At 41.4% G+C, this 21,609-nt stretch overlaps 1 protein-coding gene across 2 annotated transcripts in view; it reads left to right on the top strand.

Moving 5' to 3' along the window:
- Positions 1–10,913: 10,913 nt before the first annotated feature.
- The window catches only part of SULF1 (sulfatase 1), a 120,066-nt gene continuing 109,370 nt past the window's right edge, over positions 10,914–21,609 (top strand). Inside the window, exons 1-2 of one of the 2 annotated variants that reach the window (XM_027638444.1) lie at positions 10,914–11,159; positions 12,380–12,472. The gene's annotated coding sequence lies outside the window, so the exon portion shown is untranslated. The remainder of the gene's footprint in view (positions 11,160–12,379; positions 12,473–21,609) is intronic. The other variant, XM_027638447.1, reaches the window with a different exon arrangement.

Genomic DNA, 21,609 nt, shown 5'->3' on the forward strand with positions numbered 1-21,609 from the left:
TAACTTTGCTACTTATAATTCACATTCTGCTGTCTCAAAACTTACCTGTGGATTGGTTTGTGTGAAAAGCATTTTTGTAGAAGGGTAAGCATGATTTATTTTAGTGAAATGATCTGTCAGCTTGGTCCCACTGCAGGGAAAGGCTGTAAAAGCACGAAGTTCAGGCTGTCAGCTGCTTCTGGAAAAACCACAGGTTAAAAGCTTTTTTCTGTTACTCAGAAACTCTCAAGTAATGGGGAAAATCTTAAATGCAATAAAACATGATGTGCATATGTGTATATATATATATATTTGCATATATATAAAATATAGTTTCTTTTTCTTCTCAGAAAGTTCATGTAGACCATTTTACCACCTGTGAAGCAAAGTTATGAAAGCACATAGTGAGTATAGTCAGATCAAAAACCCTTACAGCAGGTTTAAAAACCTCTGTATTCATTTGTCTGGAAAATACAATCTTGGCCTTCTTGAGACCCAAAGAAGATGGCTTCAAAAGGGCAGTCTTTGGCAGAACACACCTCCAGCACAAGCCAAGGTTATTTATGGAGTTCCTGTGTGAGGCTATCTTCCTAACAGGAAAGGTCAGCCTCCTCAAGTGCCAGACAAGCATGGCAGGGACTCTAACCTCAGTTGAAGTCTATCATTATGAGGAAATCAAGCTAAACTCCACTGAAAACTTTGTTTATTGTTGATGAGACTGGTTTAAATAGCATCTGGGCTAATACCTAAAAAAAAGTGCTTGTTATCTGATGACTGCCTCTTGAGGTGATTCAGCATCTCAGGGACAGGTCTCATCTCCTGTAGCAGGGCAGTTGCACATTAGTAGAACACTTTCTGCCCCTAGTGTCATCCTGCAGAAGAGGACCATTATAAAGTTTCTCCAGTCTGACTTGTCTGAAGTTTGTGTGAATTCCAAAATTGGATTTTAGGATCAACTTAAACCCATTTAAGATGAGATGGTCTCTGAAAGGAGATGTGTTTTATTTCTTCTCACCCTTGGCTCTATGTTTCTGTGCCTTTTCTTATGTCAGTTCTAGTATTTTCATAGTTTTATGGTCAGCTAATGTTTATGTAAAAGAGTCAGCACAAACAAGAACCATCAGGATCAGGGCAAGGAAAAAGACTGGATTGCTTCCAGAAGGTTTTGCTGGATGTGAACCTGTCCTTGGAAACTGCATCGTCTGCAGTTGGAGTGCAGCTCCTAGCTGCCTCTGTAGAGACGAGTGTTGGTCTGCATGTTAGACCACAGTCCTTACTATAGTTCTTTTGCAAATTCTGATTTTTCAGTGTAAAAGTGACTGTCTGATAGCATTCACTTTGAAGAAAATGTTAGAAAGGCCTTGGATTTATTAAAGTGCAGTATGAAAACAAGTTTCGAAACTAGTTGCAAAATGGCATTTCTGTCCTTTTTTTAGAACCATGTGTACAGCCCTGGTAAGGCAATGAGCCAACTATAAAAAATATCCTGAATTCCCTAGGACAGTACAGAAGTAAGAATGACTCTGCCTTTCACACTAGTCCAGCTAATGAGGTTCTACCTTCCCACTCATTGATACCAGAATGAAGGAAGAGGAAAAATATTTATCCCTCCCTTCAACCAAATGTGGAATTCAAATAAAAACAAAGTAAACCGCCAGGCAAATAGCACAACTTCCTCCTCCAGTCCCCTAAAATTCAACTTCACTGACACAAGCTTGGAAAAGATTCAGTGCCCTAAATTACCACTGAAAGTAAATAATAATTACATTTGCCATGACAGGAGGTTTTGGGTAAGTGTCAGCCTAAGGACAGCAAATGAGACTATCTGTTGGGAGTTTCCCTTTGCTGATGTAGTAGGTTTTGCTTGGACAGGGAGAGAGAGAGGAGGACTAAAGAGGTACTCAGGCCCATGGTGGCATCAAGAGTCGCAAGTGCTTTTCCGGCCAGACTTCCATTTTGTCCCTTTCAGTTCTGCCCCTTTCCTCTCTCCTGTGTCTCTTGCCCTTTAGTGCTCACAGTCTGAGAAGTGCCAAGGGACTATCTAAGTAGAGAGAGGCGACGTAGCTGCTGTGTTAAAGGGCAGTGAAGGAGAGTGCTGGGTACTGAGAGAGAAAGGGGAAAGCCATGAGGATGAGGAACAAGGCACTCCTGTGCCACAGTTGAAGATGTATAGAGAGGGCAGACTGGCAGAAGGGTCAGGAATCTCTCTTCCAACCATAGCCTTTTAGAAATGCCATGTCCAGCAGGCTCTGCAGCCCAAAGGGTTGGTTTTTTTTCAAATTCATAGAATCACAGAATAGATTGGGTTGGAAAAGACCTCCAATATCATCAAGTCCAACCCCTGATCCAATTACTATATCATGGCACTAAGGGCCACGTCCAATCTCTTTTTAAAAACCTCCAGGGATGGTGAATCCACCACCTCTCTGGGTAGGCCGTTCCAATGCCTGATTACCCTCTCTGTAAAGAATTTCTTTCTAACATCTAACCTAAACCTCCCCTGGCAGAGCTTGAGCCCATGTCCCCTTGTCCTATTGTTGGTTGCCTGGGAGAAGAGACCAACCCCCACCTGGCTATAACCTCCCTTCAGGTAGTTGAAGAGAGTGATGAGGTCTCCTCTAAGCCTTCTCTTCTCCAGACTAAACAACCCCAGCTCCCTCAGCCTCTCCTCATAGGACTTGTGCTCCAGTCCCTTCACCAGCCTCATTGCTCTTCTCTGGACCTGCTCCAGCACCTCAATATCCTTCCTGAACTGCGGGGCCCAGAGCTGAGCACAATACTCAAGGTGTGGCCTCACCAATGCAGAGTACAGGGGAAGGATCACTTCCCTGCTCCTGCTGGCCACACTGTTCCTGATGCAGGCCAGGATGCCATTGGCCTTCTTGGCCACCTGGGCACACTGCTGGCTCATGTTCAGCCTCCTGTCAATCAGCACTCCCAGGCCCCTTTCCGCCTGGCTGCTCTCCAGCCACTCTGTCCCCAGCCTGTAGCGCTGCATGGGGTTGTTGTGGCCAAAGTGCAGGACCTGGCACTTGGCCTTGTTGAACTTCATTCCATTGGAGTCAGCCCATCTCTCCAGTCTATCCAGATCCCCCTGCAGAGCCCTCCTGCCTTCCAGCAGGTCGACACTCCCTCCCAATTTGGTGTCATTCTAACTTTTGTGAAAACCTGAAATGAATCAAATCCTGTTAGCACTCCTTTCCTGCAAGGCTTCCCCTAAGCCCTTTTGCTAACCCCTCCAAAACTTTTCTATTTCTTTGAAGATTCCCCAACTCCTTCTTACTCAGCTTTGAATGCCCTCAACCTCCTTGGCTTTCCTGAAATTTGACTAATACCTTCTCATTCTCCAAAGTATCATGACTTTTTTCTTCCTTCCTCCCTCAAATCTTTCTGCCACTACTACAACACTGAATTTTGTCTACCCTTGGAACAACACAATTAAAACTAGTCAATACGGCTGAACAATCTGCTGCTCTGTGGGCCCCTTGGATGGCACACTCACACCTGCCTAAACTAGCTCTCCTTGGAAAGAAATGACATCTCTCTTTTCTTTATCACTGAACACCCTCATCAACCTCAATACAGGACCCACATCTGCTGTTGGGACTATTTATACATCCAGAGGGATTGTTCTGACCTGAAAACTAATCATGATGTCTTCCAGCAACTCTCCACCCCACGTTAACTGTTCTCCCTTGGCCTTTCTTAATATTATGTTATAGTTTTCACTCTGTCCTCACTTTTTCAGTTTTCTCTACAATGAATTTTTTTTTTGCTGACACAGGATGTGAGACATAGATGTTTTCAGGAGGTGAACTAGAGGTTTTGGCAGTAGAGTGAGAACATTATGGGCTTTTGGCACTTAGAAAGAGAATGACAAGTGGTTTGGGTTTGGGTTGGTGGGATAGACATATTAATACTTTTTTTCCTTATTTTTTATTTTTTTCCTTAAAGTAGCTGGCTACATTTGAATTGTTATCTAAAGGCCATGTTTATAAATATACTGGTTTATTATGGTTTTATTTGGCTTTCAATCTGTGATTTCCCTAATTTAGTCCCAGCAACAGGAGTTTAGATGTAGAATTATATACTCATGTATACATAATTATATATATAAAATATATATAAATATTATATATAGTTATTTAATTCTACATATCAACATTACCTATATCTGTCTACGCATACCTTTTTAGGGATAAATATTGGGATTTAAGTCATTACCATGTGCAGGAGAATGTATTAGTCACACTCAAGAAAACACTAGGAAAACTTGACTCCAGCAAATGCATTTTCCCATGCAATGAATACTGCCTTATCATTCTTTTGGTGACTTGAAACTGTATTATGACTTTAGTATGTGCTTAACTTAGGTGTTGTGACTATGTCAAGATTTATGATCAAGTGGGCTTTGAGTGAGTCTGCCAGCTATTATGGCTGCATTACTCTACGTGTTTACTTATAGGTCCATACCTTAGGTGCCAAATTCTTTGAGGTTAATTGTCTTAGCAGGTGTAACTCTAAAGTTAATTATATATGAGGCAACCCAAGCATATTGGCATCTTTTCTCAGTGAGAACAGATGAAGTGAGACTGAGAGGTCCCTACTATATATTAGCTGTATTATAGCTGCTCCTGCTGCTCCTGCAATATGTCTGGTCTTTCTGCTCCCAAATACTCTCATGGTTATGTCTGAGATGAGATCACAAAAGGGTTAAATGAAATGTTTTCCTAAAGTGTTATGGGATTTGCTGATGCTTGGTTGTTATAAAAATAAAAGGGCTACAGGGGCTGTTGCTTCCTTGACTCTCTAGGAAAAAATGAATCTGTATGTTAAACTATGTGTGTTCCCACGCTATGTCCAGAACACCATCATGAACATAGTTTTTTTTTAGTCAAGTGGTACCTTGACTATGTGCAATATTGGAGGCATACTCAAAGGGCAAAATGGTAAGACTGAACTTTCATAATTAAAGTTTTTCTGATTTTGGTGAGTTTAACCTAGGAGTCATTCAAGTCCTTCGTTCTTTGTTATTGCAATTTTTTCAGGCTGCAAGTTTTGAGTAAGGGCAAAGATGAGAATTAGGTAAGAGGAAGGACTTAAAGATGACCATTGGTTGTCAGTTTACTAATAATTAACATTAAAAGGTATGAGACATTCTGGCTTCTAAATTTTTGGCATTTTTTCAATTTTTGTTAAGCATTGGATGGTTTACCTCAAATTTTTTCAGTAATGAAATTGAACTCTGTCCAAAAATGTGAAGTCAGCACAAGTTCTGAGAGCACACTGCTTTCTGAGTTCTCACAGTTTTAAAGCCTTATAGCCTCCATATATAATTCTCCTTAGCACTTTCCCTACTGCTGAGCATGGGATCACCTACCTTGTGCTGACTGGTTAAATCTGTTGATTTTCCTGCCTTTATTTGCCCCTATTTTCCAGCTGTCTGGTGTATTGAGCTCTTCCCAGACTCACTGATCACTTGTTTACTGTGCTGGAGTTGGAACTCTTGGCCAACTGGCAGCTGAGAAGGGAGGAACCACAGCTTCTCAGTGCATTAAATCGTCATATTAGGCTCTAGCTTGGAAAAACTTTTACTGGCTTTGTTTTCTTTTTCCCTAAGCATGATGTGACAAATATGTGAGGTTTACATTTCTTGAGTATTTTTCTTTGTCTTTTTTTTATTTTGGGATATTTTAAAAAAATAAGTTTAACTGTGACAAATCTAACCAGCTCTCCTGCTAGGGTAAAAAACATGTCTTTTTCTCATTATTCCAGTGGCCTTGCTTGATACTGAATTGTGATGCAACCACTAATAAGTGAGTTACCTTAGCAGAAATGGAAACCAAGAAGAATCAGTAAGTGAAGAAACACAAATTTGTGTCTGACGATTATTTCAACCATTAATCTTCTTCTGGAGGCAAGTGATAGTGATGACAACAATCTGACAAATTGTAAAGCCCTGTGATGAATTGAGTCAATTATGAACTTTTGTCTGTCTCACCTGCACTCTATCCTCTGTTCTGGTTACCCCTCAGGGGAACTATTTTTAGCATTGCAGTCCTGAGGCAAATTATAGTTGGGTATAACTTCCATACCATCTCATTCTGTTGCAGGGAAGATGGAGGAGGGCAGGAGAGCTTCCTTAAAAAATTGAAGAACTCTAGACTGTCCCATCCCACAATAGTTATGCTCGGGAAGGTAATCCTGATTCTGGAACTCTGCCCTTAATGCATTTCTAAAGCAGTCTTTTTGTACCTAGGATATATATGGATTCATACTGAGTGACTACATGTATATGCCCATGCATATTACCTTAGAAAATATGGAAATTGTTCTGGGGTACCTGAATTAGCATGAATGCAGAATTCTGCATTTTCTCATGCTTGCACTGTATGTACCTCACTGATTTTTCAGTGGGTTTTGTACATTAACCCTATTGTATTTTTACACAGAATAATATTTTTTGGAATATTATGTTCAAATGAATGGGTTTGAACAGGTACAGTGAGAAGAAAGCTACCCCGTGGGTATTTGGTTGCATGTCCTGCAAGTTATTTATTTCTTCTTCCTCCAACCAGGTTTTAGAAGAAACAATTGATCTTTAGCTATGCCACTCAAAGTTTTCCAAGTTTGGTAGATGCATTCTGAGAGTCCAGTGAAGCAATGTAGAGGACCATAGTGAAGAGAGGCCTGACTCCTGAGTCTTGCTTGGCCTTGGGCTTTCAGTATGGGGGAATGTACAGAAGTGCCAGGGGAATGTACAGAGGTGCCAGGGGAATGCTTTTAAAAGACCATGTGTGTCTGGAATTTAGATGACTCCAGTTTAGGAAACAGTTGAGTAGAATTTTGCACAGAATATAGTTTGAGATTTAGCACCCATATTTTACATGAGACTATGTCTGACTTTGGAATGCTCACATATGGAGAAAAATAAAACGAACTGTCAGCTTCACTAGCAGCTACTGTATCCTCAATACTTTTGATTGGACCATTTTTACATAGGTTCTTGAATATGGACTTATGGGCTAACCTCTAAAAATCTTGGCTTAAGTTCTTAAAAGGAATCCATCTCTCTTATACTACCCACTGTGAGGCCCAAAAACTACCAGTGGCTAAATTCTTTAAGAAAGAAAGAACAGCTGTGCCACACTAAATCATGGATATACTAGGCTTGGCACCCTCCAAAAGTGGAAAATAGTGGATGCTTGGGGTAAAGTAGAAGAATAGGACAAGGACAGAATGATACTTGTCCAGGATCCACTCCAAGCAACTCAGGGATTCCCTGCACCAGAAGTTATATATTTTAATTGCTGTGATTATATTTTTTTTTCCATGGACTTGCCCAAACACTTGAACATATTTCATTTTTATCCCCACTGCATCCTGCAGCAAGTAGGTCCAAGATATGAAGAAGCATATCTTTCTGTGCTTCTTTGAACCTGCTATTTTCTGTGATCTTTAGACAGAAACCTTGGTTGGGAATTCCTTCCTTACCTTTTTTTTTCCACTCAGGGTTTTAGAGGCCTTTTTATTATATCTCATTATTGATAAGATATCACCCAAACTCAACAGGAGCATGAGTACATTTTAGGCTAGAACTTGACAGTAGACTTGTCTGTGGATTTATAGTTGTGTTCTAGAACCTCTTCTGTTCCTATATAAACTCTTAAAAAATAACTGAATCCAGAATAGACTTGTACTTATTCAAAGAAATAAACAATCAGATTCTATTAGTATTGGCAGAGGATATAGATTGAGGTTGCTGCAGGAACCATGAAAAATCCCCTTTAATTATTTTTGAGAGCTGAAAATGCCAGAATTGAGAATTGCATGAGGTTCTTGAGCAGAAGTGCATGTATGTGAATATGTAGGTATGTCCATAGGGAGAGAGGAAACTGCTAAGGCCATCTGTGCTGGAGGAAAGGTGGTGAGTTTAGGTCTAGGCAGCACTGAGTGAAGCTCAGTGCCCTGGCTTAAAGATGCTGTTGGCTACCATGGAAACCAACTGGAGCTACTATGTAAGGGACATGTTCTCTCTGGGAACAAAACAGGAGTGACTGTTTCTCAATATCACAATTACCTACAATTAATCTTGCATATTAGGATTGTCTTGAGTTATTTGCATAAAGCATTATTCACTTTGCTACAAGTTTTATGTGAATGGGGGTAGCCTGACCTTAGCAAGAGTTCACAGGTTTGATAGTCAACTTGAGAACCTGTTTTATGATGCATAATTTTAACAGCATTTTGGGTATGGCTCTTCCAGTTCAGCTTTCATTTCAGCCTTTAAAACCTAAACTCTTTGCATCTGGCAGTCTGGATAGAGAAGAAGTGGTGGAAAAGTCTGCTATAAACTGTCACAGCAAACTAAATCTGGCTGTAGTCATACAAGTAGCAGTTAAATTATCCTGCAACATCAGCAGTAGCTTTTAAGCAAAAATATGATCATGCACAATGTTTGGGGGCTATTGCTAACATTGGTTATGGAGATGAACATTGTATTTCAAATCATTGCAGAGGCTTTGAAGATAAACGTGGGTGTACATGTGTCTCTGTGTACAAAACACTCAATTAGAGGTCTTTTTAAACATGTCAGTTTTACACTATTGTGACTTGACAGGCATCGGCTGAGGCATCCCTGACTGACACAGGCATAAAAACTAACAGATTTGTGCCTGTACAGCACACAAATGCTCAGTAAGTTGCTTATGTATATTTATATACAAATATAATACAGAGCATTGTGTAAGCGTACAAACAGCACAACATAAAATAATTGTTCGGCACATAACTGGCATTCCTGTTGGTTAGAAGTATCTAGAGACTGAACCTTGTTGAGTTTGCATCTCATCAAATGGAGCAGCTGTGAGCTGAGTTGCATTTTAGCCAATGAGTCAGTACGCAGGATGATACAGCACAAATTTGGGGGCTTTTTGATATTCCACATCTCTGATCACTAATGATTTTTAATGCAGTTATTATACAACACTAGTAATGGAAGTACAGCTAAAGAGAATGTAAATGAGTTTAATAAAGTCTCCAGGGCTTTCTGAATATGTAAGGTTATCCAGCCTGTTTACAGACCACAGTCTGGTAGAACGAAACAAAATCAAACCAAACCCTTGCCCTGAAGACATAATTGGCAACGTTAAGAATCTTACAATACCCCAGGGACAGTAGTTGCGTCCCTACTTCACCACATATTATTGTCAAAAATATTGTTCAGCTGTTTATTTATCTGGAATTAGCAGATTAGGGAGTAGTGTTTTAGTGGATACCCAACATCTGTGACAGCAGTTTCAGAGTAATAAACTGAAACAGACACTGTATCATTACTTTGGGGAAGAATCTGAGCAAATGTAAATGTGACTACAGTTTCTCCTTTTACCTTTCTTCTCCAGGTCAGCTCTGATAACAGCTAACAGGGCACAGACCCCAGCTCTTGAATCTCACTTTTTGTTAAGTATTCGCTTTGCCACTAGTCGTTCAGAAACACCCTTGTGTAAGGTATTAAAGAACAAGTAAGCCAAATCAACATTTCAAGACTCTCATATGGCTTTCATATAGCTGGGCAGAGTGTGTCTTTTCACAATTGCAAACCTTTCTTCAACTTGGATATTAACACTTTCAGAGTAACTTTTAATGCCAAAACGATGTCCTTCCCTTTCAGTTCAAAGAAAACACAGCATCTATCATCATGTGAAATGTAGATTTAATGCAAGTGTCAAGTCAGGCACTTGGTAATGAGGTAAAAACCCTCGAGATTTTAAATCTTCTGCGCTATCTTATTACAGGGAGGAGAAAGGAAAGAACTGTTTCTTTGGCAGTTTTTCTGTGTCCCTTATCTACCCTTCCCGGACATCTTCTATAAATTAGTGGATTTTTCCTGGCAGTGTCCCTGAGAGAAAGAGGAAGGTGTGATAATGTTTGCTTTGTGGCCGAGAGAAACTGAGGTATAGACTAGACACAGCCCAGACCTGCTGCGGCACTGCCCGGAGCCCCCAGCCCGGACTGGGGTGGTGACGGGTCCCCAGGAGAAGGGCGGCGATCCTGCAACTGCGGCTGCATCCCGCAAGACAGCTCGAGGCGGCGCGAAGGTGGCGGAAGCGGGTGGGGAATGGGGGAAGCAACAGGCTGGTGGCACCGCTTCCCGCGGCAGGGGGCGGGAGGAAGGGGCGCGGGGACGCGGCGCGGGGCCGGAGCTGTCAGAGCAGCGCAGCGGGCGCGGAGCGGCTGCTGCAGCAGCCCCGGGGCGGGCGAGCAGCGAGTGGCGCTGAGCGAGCGAGCCGCTGGGCACGCCGGGGAGCCGAGGCGCTTGACCCGCGTTCCGGGAAGCGCGGGCTCGGGGGGAAGTACCCGCAGATGTCTGTGTGCAGGAGCAGAAATATCTGCCCTTTGGATTTCCCCTTTTCTACCCTCCTCGCCCCTCGGTTTTACTCCAGCCTCTCTCCGCCGTTCTCCCAGGAAGGCTGGAGGCAGCCAAGGGGTAACCGCGGCACGGTAAGGAGTTGGGATTTCGGGATGCAAATGTCACATTGCCGTGCAAACGACTCCCGCAGTAGCACTTTATCAGGATTTCAAGCTGCATTTTTTTATCTCTTTTAGAAAAGCGTCTCTCGGAGGGCATTGCCCTCAATAGACGCACCATAAAAACATTTTAGTGTTGCTCTAGTGCTGCTGTGCATCCCACTGCGAGGGGGTCCCAGTGGTCCTTTGGCAATACAAGGAGTCGTAAGAAGTTACACAACTGGCCACCAGACTAATCCACTCCCTCTACCTTCCCGCGAGTACCTCCCCCTTCTGCTCTTTTTTTCCATAGCAGCCCTTTTTCAAAATCTCAGGTTACTTTGCTAAAGAGTTCTCAGTCCTATAGTTTCTGCCCTTGTCTCTGCCTCCAGCTCCTTAAGAGCCACCCAACCCCAGCGATTGGATTGGGCAGCCCGTCTTGACACACCACTGTGCTGAGTGCTTGAGGACGTGTTTCAACAGATGGTTGGGGTTAGTGTGTGTCATCACACTCGAGTGGGGATTAGGGGAGAGAGGCAGCCTTGCTGGAGCTGTGTGGTCTTCCCCAAGTGTGAGCTGCAAGCAAAAGAAGAAACACCTAGCTTTGGGGGAGAAGAGGGAGCAATCGTTTCCAGCAGCTCAGAGGGAAAAGTAAAACCCCACACTTCGTTCAGGTAAAGTAAAAGGCACCTCATGCCTGTTTCTCTATTTTCTTTTTTTCCTTTTTCCTTCACGGTTTTCAGAGGAATGCTTGCACAGCACACTTGTCAAAGCCAGTTGCTGCTGCCTTATCAATGCTGCTATTGTACGGCTGACAGATAACAGCGAGCAAAGCCTGACGCTTGGCTGTCTTCATAGAGCTAACACTCTCAACGCCGCTAAGGTCACGCTTTCGGAGGTGTAGATTGGAAAATCTCCCCGGGAGCAGTGTTTCCCAGCCCTGCGGGTGCCTCCTCTACCCGCCCCCCACCGCCCCGCAGGCACCGCTCTGCGCTCCGCACACACGTGTGTGTCCCCAGCGGCGCGGGAGACGCGGCAGCCGGGCACGGATGGGTGCTGTGGCTGCGGGTACAAACGCCTCCGTGTTCCAACAGATCCGTGGTCGGGCGGGAGAAGGAACCGCGGCAGAGTATTTCCTAGGCTTTGAGGAGGATGCTTCAGTAGTGTGCAGCCTGTCTGGGGCTCAGCTGTGAGGCAAACCAGACCGTTTTGAAAGTGCGTTTGAGATGTCTGTAAAGTTTGAAGACTCCTTTATAGAGACCTGGCTGGGCTTCTGATGATCGGCATCGAGATGGTTTGGCTTACACATGGGCGTAAACTTAAGAGAAAATCAGGAAAGTAGGGAAAGGCAGGGTGCAGTGTAATGCTGCTCTTGCAGCTGTAGCAGAGCAGATGGATGTAATTCATTTGCAGATCTGTATGTGAAAGTTTTACAAGTCATTGAAAACTAAGTAGCATCACTATAATGGATCATTAAAGTCTCACTATATTTATAGATTCTAAACTAGTGATCTGAAGTGTTAATTAAAAGTAAGCAAAAATTTATGCTTAGGAAGGAAGAGGGGCAGAAATGTAATTAGAAATTAGTTATGGAAGTACTCTGCTATCATTTTCATTTAATTCCGCTATTAAGTTCATTGATGTCTAGAGCATGGGAAGCCCAGCAAATTAACTAAGAAGTCAGAAATGTTATCGCTAATTACGGTATGTTAGCTTATCAGAGAAGATGTTCTCATTGTTTAAATCATCTAGATGGAGAAATTAGAGGATGGGTTATTTTCCTTTTATTTGCTTTTTTATTTTTTCTTTAATAAAAGATTTGCTGTATATATATATATATGCTATCTTCCTGTGCAGAGTAATGAAATTATTTGTTTCTTTTGCACTATAACAGATCTCCACACTAACTCTCACATACCTGTGGTGCTTATGAATTATTGGCCTCCTACTTGTGAAAGAAATCTAACACTGTCCTCACCACTTACAGGTGAGATATTCTATAAATAATGCTGTATATAATGTGTTCTGAAATAAGATCTGTTTAGTAGGCTGAGCAAGGGGATTTATAGCTGGTGCTTTGTGATTTTGGCATTCAACTGTGTAACAATGCCCATAAACCCATGTTTTGGATTGCACATATATTTTTGCCTCAAACAAACTTTTTTGTTAACTTTTTTTTTTTTTTGAAGGGACTGTTTGGCCCCTTTACAGGTTATTCTTAGCTTGTATTTCCAAACACACTCTTTAGTATGAATGTATCCTCAGAAGTCATCCACAGCAATTTGAAACAGAGAATTAGCTAAATCCCTAAAATGACTACACAACCAGACCAGGGTTTATGTGAATAAATCTGACCGTTTTGAGTTTTCTCTCACTCCACACTTTCTCACTGTAAAAAGTGATGGAAACTTTTACAAGCTTAAAATGAAAAACAAAACCAAAGGAAAACCTCGTTATGACTCTGTGTTAAAGTCTTGTATATTGGATTTCTCCTCTTTCTCCCAGTGTGTCCTGTGAGAAGCCCAATATGCCAACTTCAGAACAGGGAGATTTAGTCTTCCAAAGCTAAGGCGCAGCACTGTGAGCTGCTCAGCCTGCTGCTGTCACTGCCTAACTGAAATGCATCCCTCTTTGTGGGTCAGATGATTTATAACAAACCATATTTTTTCAAGAAAGTGCGTAGCTAACTACACATGGCCAGCTTGTTATTGTTTTACTAGAAAGAAAAAAAAAAAACTAGTTTCTCTAGCACTGCCAGAAAATCTTGCTGAGAAACTAGGAACAGCAAATCATGTTTTTCCTTCCTTTATAATGATGGGGCTGTTTAAAAGACAATGCCCACGGGGCAGTCCAGCTTCTTGTCAAAATGTAATCTACTGTTCCAGATGGTAAACATTCAAAGACATATTTATGGTGACTTCTGCATACCTTCCTTTGACATTGGCTTTTTTTTCCCTGAGAGCACTTGTGCTGGGTACACACATGAAGTTCCCATTAGCATCCTAGCAGCTGTAAAATTGTTCAGAACTCACAAAGATGTTCCTCACCATGAGATAAAAATAATCTGAGGAAAAGATCTGAGACAGTACAAGTTCCACGATGCTCAAGGTAAAAAATTCCAGAGGTACAAAAAGATCCATAAACTGCTGCATGAAAGCTGTAACACATTTTTGTTGCGGCTAATTCATCTTTGCTTGATATGGAATGCTGAACATACCAGGCATGTCTGTACTATCAACTTGTTTGTGATGTGAGGGAACCTGCACTGCACAAAAGCTGATGTGTTTCTTTTTCCCTCACCTAGTGAAGACTAGGTGGGATACTTATTGTCTACATAGAGTTTTCAAAGTGTCACCCCTTTTTTTTTTCCTCTTACTGCTCTGAGCAGTGAGGTGGAGCACAAGAAAATGTTTTCCAGCCAGAATGTGTTCTGCCCTGAATTGTCTTAATTATGTGTCAGTTTATTGCTTGTCAGAGGCTTCCTCTTCTTAGCACTTTATAATCGAGGTGGGTGAGCTTGTTCCATCACAATATGCAACTTCAATTTCTGCTTCTTGGCATGTCTTCTTGGCCTTTCATTGATTTTTGTCTCTGTTTCAGAGGAAAAAAATTAATTATGATTGGTGTAATTTCACATAGAAAAAATCCTCCCTTGGTGAAGTTCCAAAGGGCATGTAAATACACCTTCAAAAACTAGGCTAAGTGAGAGGTCGTTAGGAAAAAAATTGCAGGTAGAAATCTAGAAATATCCTTGAGATGGCAAATAACAGTGTGAAAATTATTGTAACAGCTCTCATTTCAATCAGCAACTGATAAAAACAGTTTATGTAAAATGTTGTGGTATTGGGGACAGTGTTCCTAAATGTGGAAGCCATTATAAAATGCACACTCAGTGAATGTTAGACAGCTATGGAAAAAATATATTGAAAGATTTGCAAATTCTTTTCTGGCTAGAACACTTCATTGCAGACTATTTTGACTGTTTGCAGGTTTTTTTTATCTAGCTTTGTTTAACTTACATCCTGCACTTGATGTTATATATTTATGACCAAACATTCATGCAGGATCAGGAGTTTGAGCGTTGTGTTATGTCAGGGCCCATTCTTACCCCGGCGAGGCTGGCACTTGTCGCAGATGTCATGGGAGTCATGGGTTCCATGATTTCCTTAGCTTTAGAAAGAGCTTTGGGGGATTTGTGTTTGAGTGAGAAGGCAGACTGATGTGATAACAATTGAGAAAGCTCCTTTCTGAGAGCCTTGAGAGCTGCAGTGTTCGACAGAGAACAAGGGTCCCGTGACAACTCTGCGGTGACACAGAAAGAATCCAATTAGTGGCCACTCCTGCTGTTGATACTAGATCTCTCCTAAAACATTTCCACCATTACCACCCTCATTGTAATCCCATCCACGGCACTGATAATGGGATCAAGAGTGTCTTTTCAGAATGCCTGTTTAAATTTTAACTGCTGTCTTTGGAGATTTTGAGGATATTAAATTGGAAGGCACTGAATAGCCTGTTCCAAGAGAACTACGTGACACACGTGTCACCCAGTAGTTGTCTTTCTCATACTACAATTTCCTAACACCTCCATCACAGGTAGAGCTGCTGTAAGTGGGCTACAGATGAAATAGGGGGGCATAATTAATAATCCATTGAGTTGTGGCTGTCCCTGCACTGCAGTTACTTGTAGACCTTGTCCCTGGGCAGTTACACATGTGGAAAGCAGCAGGAGAAGGGAGTTGGAGATGATACAGTCCCCTTTGCTGTGCCCTAGTAGTGACAGCAAGTCAGCCTGCTTCTCCCTTTAACAAGTCTTAAATCATCACTCTGCCTTCCCAGCTGGATCAGCAATATAATATTCCCTCCCACTCCCCTCAGGTTTTTTTCTTGTCTTTCACTATTCTTCCTCCAACACTAATTCACCATTTCCGTATGATCAGAGTGCAGTAACTCTACTGTTGTTCTTACCAAGTAGGGCAAGTTCAACACTGTCATGTGCTTGGAGAGGATGCTGTAAAGTGGAAAGACTCAAGGCTCTAGACAATGTCACCTCAAAATGCAGCACAGTGATATATGAATTGCCAAACCAGACACCTTTTAGCTGAATTATTTTATCATATTTCTGTTATGTCAGTAGACTGCTTTTGAGAGCCTTTGCAAGATCTTTGTTTAGCATTGCTTGTTCATGCTCAAAAGTTACTGTTAACTGGTGAGGGTAATTCCTTTTTCATTTTTGCTGTCTTAAGACTTTTACTTTCTGAGAAAACTAATGCTTGTTTCTTCTTATGGTTTATCCACACAGCAGATTTGGTATCAGTGATTTTCCCAGAACTTTAGTTGTCACTTTTAGAATCTGCTTAAAAGTTTGGTAAGCCTTTGTAACTGTGTGTGCTCCTGTAGCTCTGAGCCTTCCCAGTCTTAATCATTACTAGTGATTTGGTTACAGTGAAACATTTTTTGTAATATTTGACCTTTACACCCAAGATTTTATCATGATTTTCTTGGGTTTTTTAATTTCTTTTATAGCAAAAATTAATTTACAATTAAATATAATCCTACATTGTAAGATTTGTAGTTCCCTGCCAAGTTGATAATATTGCTGGAACTCTAAAAAAAAATACTGCTTTTCACCAATTCATCACATGTAGTGTGACTATACTACCATTATGAACTGGAAGATTTCTAGATATGGTACTGTTCTGTGGAAATCCAGACTGTTTGTAGATCAATGCTAGATTATCCATAGAATATTTCATGGAATTTCTAAATGGAAGCAAAAGACTAGAAAGTCAATGATGTTATATTCTAAAAAAAACCCTCTCCTGGTGCTGTCTGAATGTAATTATGGCACTGCATGTTGCCTTTTCTCTATGATGTGATTCTAACCCATCTTAGCAAGGAGAGTTGCTGCTCCACAGCAGCTGTATTTTTGTGGTGCTTCACAGGAGGTGAACTCTGTTTGGAAAGCCTACAGAGAAGATGGGGAAGCTTTTGGCACTGGAGTTCTGGAGAATAAATGTAACAGGGAGCTGAACATAGGGGATTGTTTTTCTCAAAAGTATCCATTAAAACAGAATAGTGGTCTGTTCCAGTATTGTAATTGCAATGTGCCAAGATGCCCGTTATTCTAACATGTGCACTGTTTTGTCTGTTTTCACTTAAAACCAGAAAAATGTGTTGTCAAGCACATAAATGTCTGCAAAACTGCCAACTCTCCTGACTTCTATCAGTAGTCTCAAGATATTTAGACTCTTTTGTAAAGTTTGGAGTGTTAGAATCAAGATACAACGTGAGAAGTTCAGATCTCTACTTTCTGGTTTTTTAAACCTAATCCTCCTGGTTGCTGAGGTAGCTGGTTTGCATGCAGCTCCAGAAACATGAAGGAAACTAATAGAAATCCCAAATCTCCCTAGGTAAATACATGCAGGCTGTGTGAGCATCGTGGGTTTGTGCATGTCATGCCTGGCAATTAAAAAAACACGTTTTTTTTTCCTGAGGTTTACCATAATCAGTTCCCCCTGAAATTTCTGATCGGTTGTCTGATAACTCCCATTTTGTTAAAGAAGTTTTATTGCAACAGAGGATGAGGTTTCTTGCCTCTTCTCAGGTGGTGGAATAGCTTGCTGCCCCGGAGAAACCCATCCTTGATCCTCCCATCCTCTGCCTCCAGCAGTGTGTTCCCATCTCCTCCCTTGTACCAGGTTTGGCTCTTGGCTCACCTCCTGGCATGATGAATGAGCTCACCAGAGCAACGGGAAGCTGTGTTGGCTGCCTGCCTAGTGAGTTGGTTCATCTCAGCAAGTGGACAGAGGATCCACATGGTACAAAGGTACAAAGGAAAGTGTATGATGGTGGCTTGGGGTGAGGGGGAGAAACATGGCCAACACTTTAGGGGAGTGTGAGCTGTAAGATACTCAACCATGTGGTGACACCTCACCCTGCAAACTGGGGCACTGTGTGTCTCTGCAGGAGAAGGCATGATGACTGTGCCAGTGTCACCAGGAGCAGAAGGCTAAACGTGCACTTTCAACAAAAGTCTATCCATTTTCATTTAGAGGATTGCTGTAGTGCCTCTTGGAATATGGAAAGTCTTGCTTACTGTTTCTGACTTTCTAAGTCAACAAATAGACTTTGGAGAGAAGCTAATAAACAGTGTGGGGAGAAAAGAGGAAAGAAACAGAAGTGCCTGCTGAGCTGCTGCCTTAAGAAGGTGAATAAGATTCTGAGGGTGGGATCCAGTCTGCATAGCCAAGACACTCGTGGTGCCCCTTGGGTCTTAAATACTTATACAGCAGCTACCTAAAGGCATGTTTTCTCTCTGATTAATAGAGTCCCCCTGAAGACCTCCAGGCATTGCAGTTAGGCAAGGAGGATTTCCTCTTGGAAATCTTCAAAAGCACCTACCTCTTTCTGTAGTTAGGGATGGAGCTTACGTACTTGCTTTGCCAGGGTTGCTAAGGTGGTTAAGCTGGAAGAACTTGATATCATCTTGGGTTTCATGGTTGGCCCACAGATTAGCAATGCCATGGATAAACACTATCTGTATTTGAATAGCTGTGATGTAATTCCTGTACAGCTCTTTATGGTGTATCCTATCCTTTCCAGAGAAGAATGCATGAAGCAGGTATTTCATTTGAACAGCAGGAGATATGATTCACCTGAAGAGACTAGGATGCCTAGATTAAGTGTAATTGTGGTATTGACTGTAGAAATGAAACACTGTACTCCTCCGAACTATCACTCCTTTTACTGCTGGGTCATGCTGACACACAAAAAAAAAATGACAGCTAAGCCTTTTCTTTGTAAATTATGTAATTTACAGGGAACTGTTTTAAAAATCGCCCAGTGTTGTTGCTTAAAGAGTGTCTCAAGGTCTGTGAGGCAGACAAAGCTTAGGGGGATCAGAGATGTTGTTCATGCCTGCAAGCAGTAAAGATGTAGTGAGGAATAATGGATGATCTTAGAGGAATACAATGTTGGACAAAGAATGGAAGAAAGACAGAAATATAAAATATTCAGGACCCATGTTTCTGAATTTACCTATGCTAAATCCAGAAATATGAAATATTCAGGACCCATGCTTCTGGATTTACCCATACTAAATCTTTTGAGCGTTATCTCCCACCAACTTGGCTGCCTAAGGACATGCCAGTCATGAATTAGAGAACAGCAAAGTAATAATAAACTGAACATCCTGCAAATAATCAGCAAATAGCTGTCACTTTTTTCCAAGGACTTAAAAAATACTAACGGTAATATATTTTAGAACAATATTTGGGGTTTGGTAACTTCTTGACAATGAGAAGTATACATTAAGCCAACCTTTGTAACAATGTTTAGCAAAATTTCCCATGGTGTCACTCCCCACTGTATTATTTTACCTGTAACACCTGAATTGTTGAATGTGTCCTTAGTAAAGCACATGTGAATTTACCATGTCGTTACCTATTTTACATCTATAGCCAATTTGTGAACTGAGACTGTAACACTCTCTGCTTGGCCACCCGCAGGTGGTAGGATTTAGGGAGACCATTGTCATAGTTAGACCAATAAAAATGTTCTGAAATTAACACAAGTTTATCTGTCAGGCATTCCAGTAGTTTCTTTTATCTCTATATCTGTAGAGGGTTGGCATTTCTCATCTCACTGTAAACTTTAGTCCATTAGTGGTATATAAGCTCATGGAGGAAGGCTTCCTGTGCTCTACTGCTCTGCCCTTCAAGTTCTAAGTGCAGAAGGCCACTGTGCTTCTTTTTTGGTTTCCTTCTTCTTGATATGGAGAATTCCTCTAAAGCACAGATCCTCTGAAGTGAGGAAGGGTAAAATGAAGAGACTTTGAGATATGCGTGGTCAGGGATCACCAGACTCCTCAAAAAAATGGCAGTTCAGCATAGGAAGGTGTGCAGCTATAGAGAAATATTGAAACAGGTACATCATTTTTTAGATCTTTTCCATCCTAGGCAGCTCACATCCAGTTTTCCCTTTCACTAAATCACTCTGCAAACATTTCCTCTCCACAAATTTTGCACTGTTTTGCACCTAATCAACTTGTGAAGGGTTTGAGATGCAATATAACCATTTCTCAAGAAATAGATCTGTTTTACAGTTACTTGTTTTGTTCTTGGGTACCATGGATACCTATAACATAAAGAGGATGTCTGCCAAGTCCTCTGAATCCTTTAGACTGGATAGTAGTTGCCACTGTGGTCTGCAAAAGCCAGATAAAAGAAGGACGTGGCTAACTAGAACCGTGCTGTCTTGGGCAAGTGACACTGTGCAGTTATATCTTGATATTGTCTGTTTTGAGGAACCCCGTCTACCCTGTTTGTAAGCCTGGAGAATCCAGTGCTCTTTCTGGTAGCTGTACAGCATTTGTAGTGTGAGAATATCTTGTGAAGTTTGTATATTCCTCCTTTTGTGTGCTGTGTAAGAATCCTTGGTCTTTGTTAAGAAACCCATAGGGTTATTGGAGAGAATCATGTTCTTAGGAGCTTGAACATATCCCCGTGTTGAGTGAGTTCTGCAATCATACTCATACACCTATCACACTGCTTTTGGGTGCTGGTTCAAAGTCGCTTTGAATAAAGCTGTTTTCCACATACAGTGTACGGTTTAATGAGGTCATCAATATGGGCATCAGCAGCCTAACTTTGGAGAGTGATGCTACTGCTATGACCTGTCTGCTTCACTGCTCTGCTGCAGATTACTCATGGAGTGCATGCATCCACTTCAGGAGATCTAGAGCAACATCCAATGCAGAGCAAATTTTAATTTGCCACAAGAATTTTTACCCTTCAGTCAGAGACAGTTCAGATAATGACCAACAGTAATTCAGCCCTTCTGCATTTGCTGCAGTAACACAGCCCTGTACTGAAGCCTGAACTGTGAGACTCATGCTACCATGACAGGGGAACACCCGTGTATTAAATCTGGTAGCTATTTGAACTATTCACTGGGTTTTTTTAGTCTCCAACCACCAGTGGCTGCCAGAACTGCTCAATTTCCTGGCCTACAATAGAAGAATATGTTGGGCTTTTCAGTTCAAATCAATCTCAGTAATGCATGTATTCATGAGTCTGTGTGTTTTTGAAGTCATACTTTACTGTCAAACAGCTCATCTCTAAAAAAGGTGTTGCAGTTAGTTTGGATGAGAGCCTAACAGAGGGAGGGCAGAGCAGGTCTCCAAGAATGTCTCACCCCTCTCTTCCAAACACCTTGCTGAGTCACATCTGGTATGAAATGAGGAGCCTGTGTCTCAGTCCTTATCTTCAAAACTCTGTGTGGGCCACTCATTGAAGAAGCTTTTTGCCCCACTTCATCATGAATCACCAACATATGTACTTAATAGGAACAATGTTACTGAACAATGAAGGATGACAATTGAGATGGGCAAGAAAGTGCCATGCTGATACTATAGGGAGAAGCATCACAAATGAGTCTGAGAGACTAGGCAACTTCTAAAATAGACAGAGTACGAGTCTGGTTCATGGGTGACAGACATCCCAAAGTAATAGAGACCAGATTTGGTGAGCAGAGCATGGAAAGAAAATACATTATTTTTCTTTCTCAGTGGCATTTCAGTGTGCTTGTTGCACACATCTGTTGATCCATTCACATATCATACTGAAAGGTATATTTATCTGTTCTTCCAGGAGAAATTCTGAGTGTAGTGTTGCACCGTCAAACATTTCTAGGGCATTTACCATGTATTATATTCTGTTGTCCAATACCATATGCTGTAATGGACATGAGGAGGTCATAGTGTCAAAGCAGAGCTAATCTGTTTTCTAAGCAGTTTGGAAATTATATACCTGTAGATGTTAATTTCCATCTTACTTTTTTGTAGTGCTGGAAGAAAATTCTTTCTTCCTTAGAAGCCTCATATAAAACAAAAATTTTCCACTTTGATAAAGCCACATATGCCCTGAGAACCATTCAGCTTAGAGTACATGTATGTGGAAGTACACAAGTTGGATGATTACCTTGTGCACCACCAATTTTATAGTCTGCGAAGACTAAAGCTTTTATTTTTCTTTTGCTTTTTCTTATGTGCCCTTCATATTTTACCCCCTTTTGTATACAGTACACAAACTGTTTTCCATTTACACTTTTATCTTTTGATAA

This window comes from Corapipo altera, unplaced genomic scaffold (genome assembly GCF_003945725.1).
Source record: "Corapipo altera isolate COAL_440 unplaced genomic scaffold, ASM394572v1 49, whole genome shotgun sequence".
Classification (NCBI taxonomy): Eukaryota; Metazoa; Chordata; class Aves; order Passeriformes; family Pipridae; genus Corapipo; species Corapipo altera.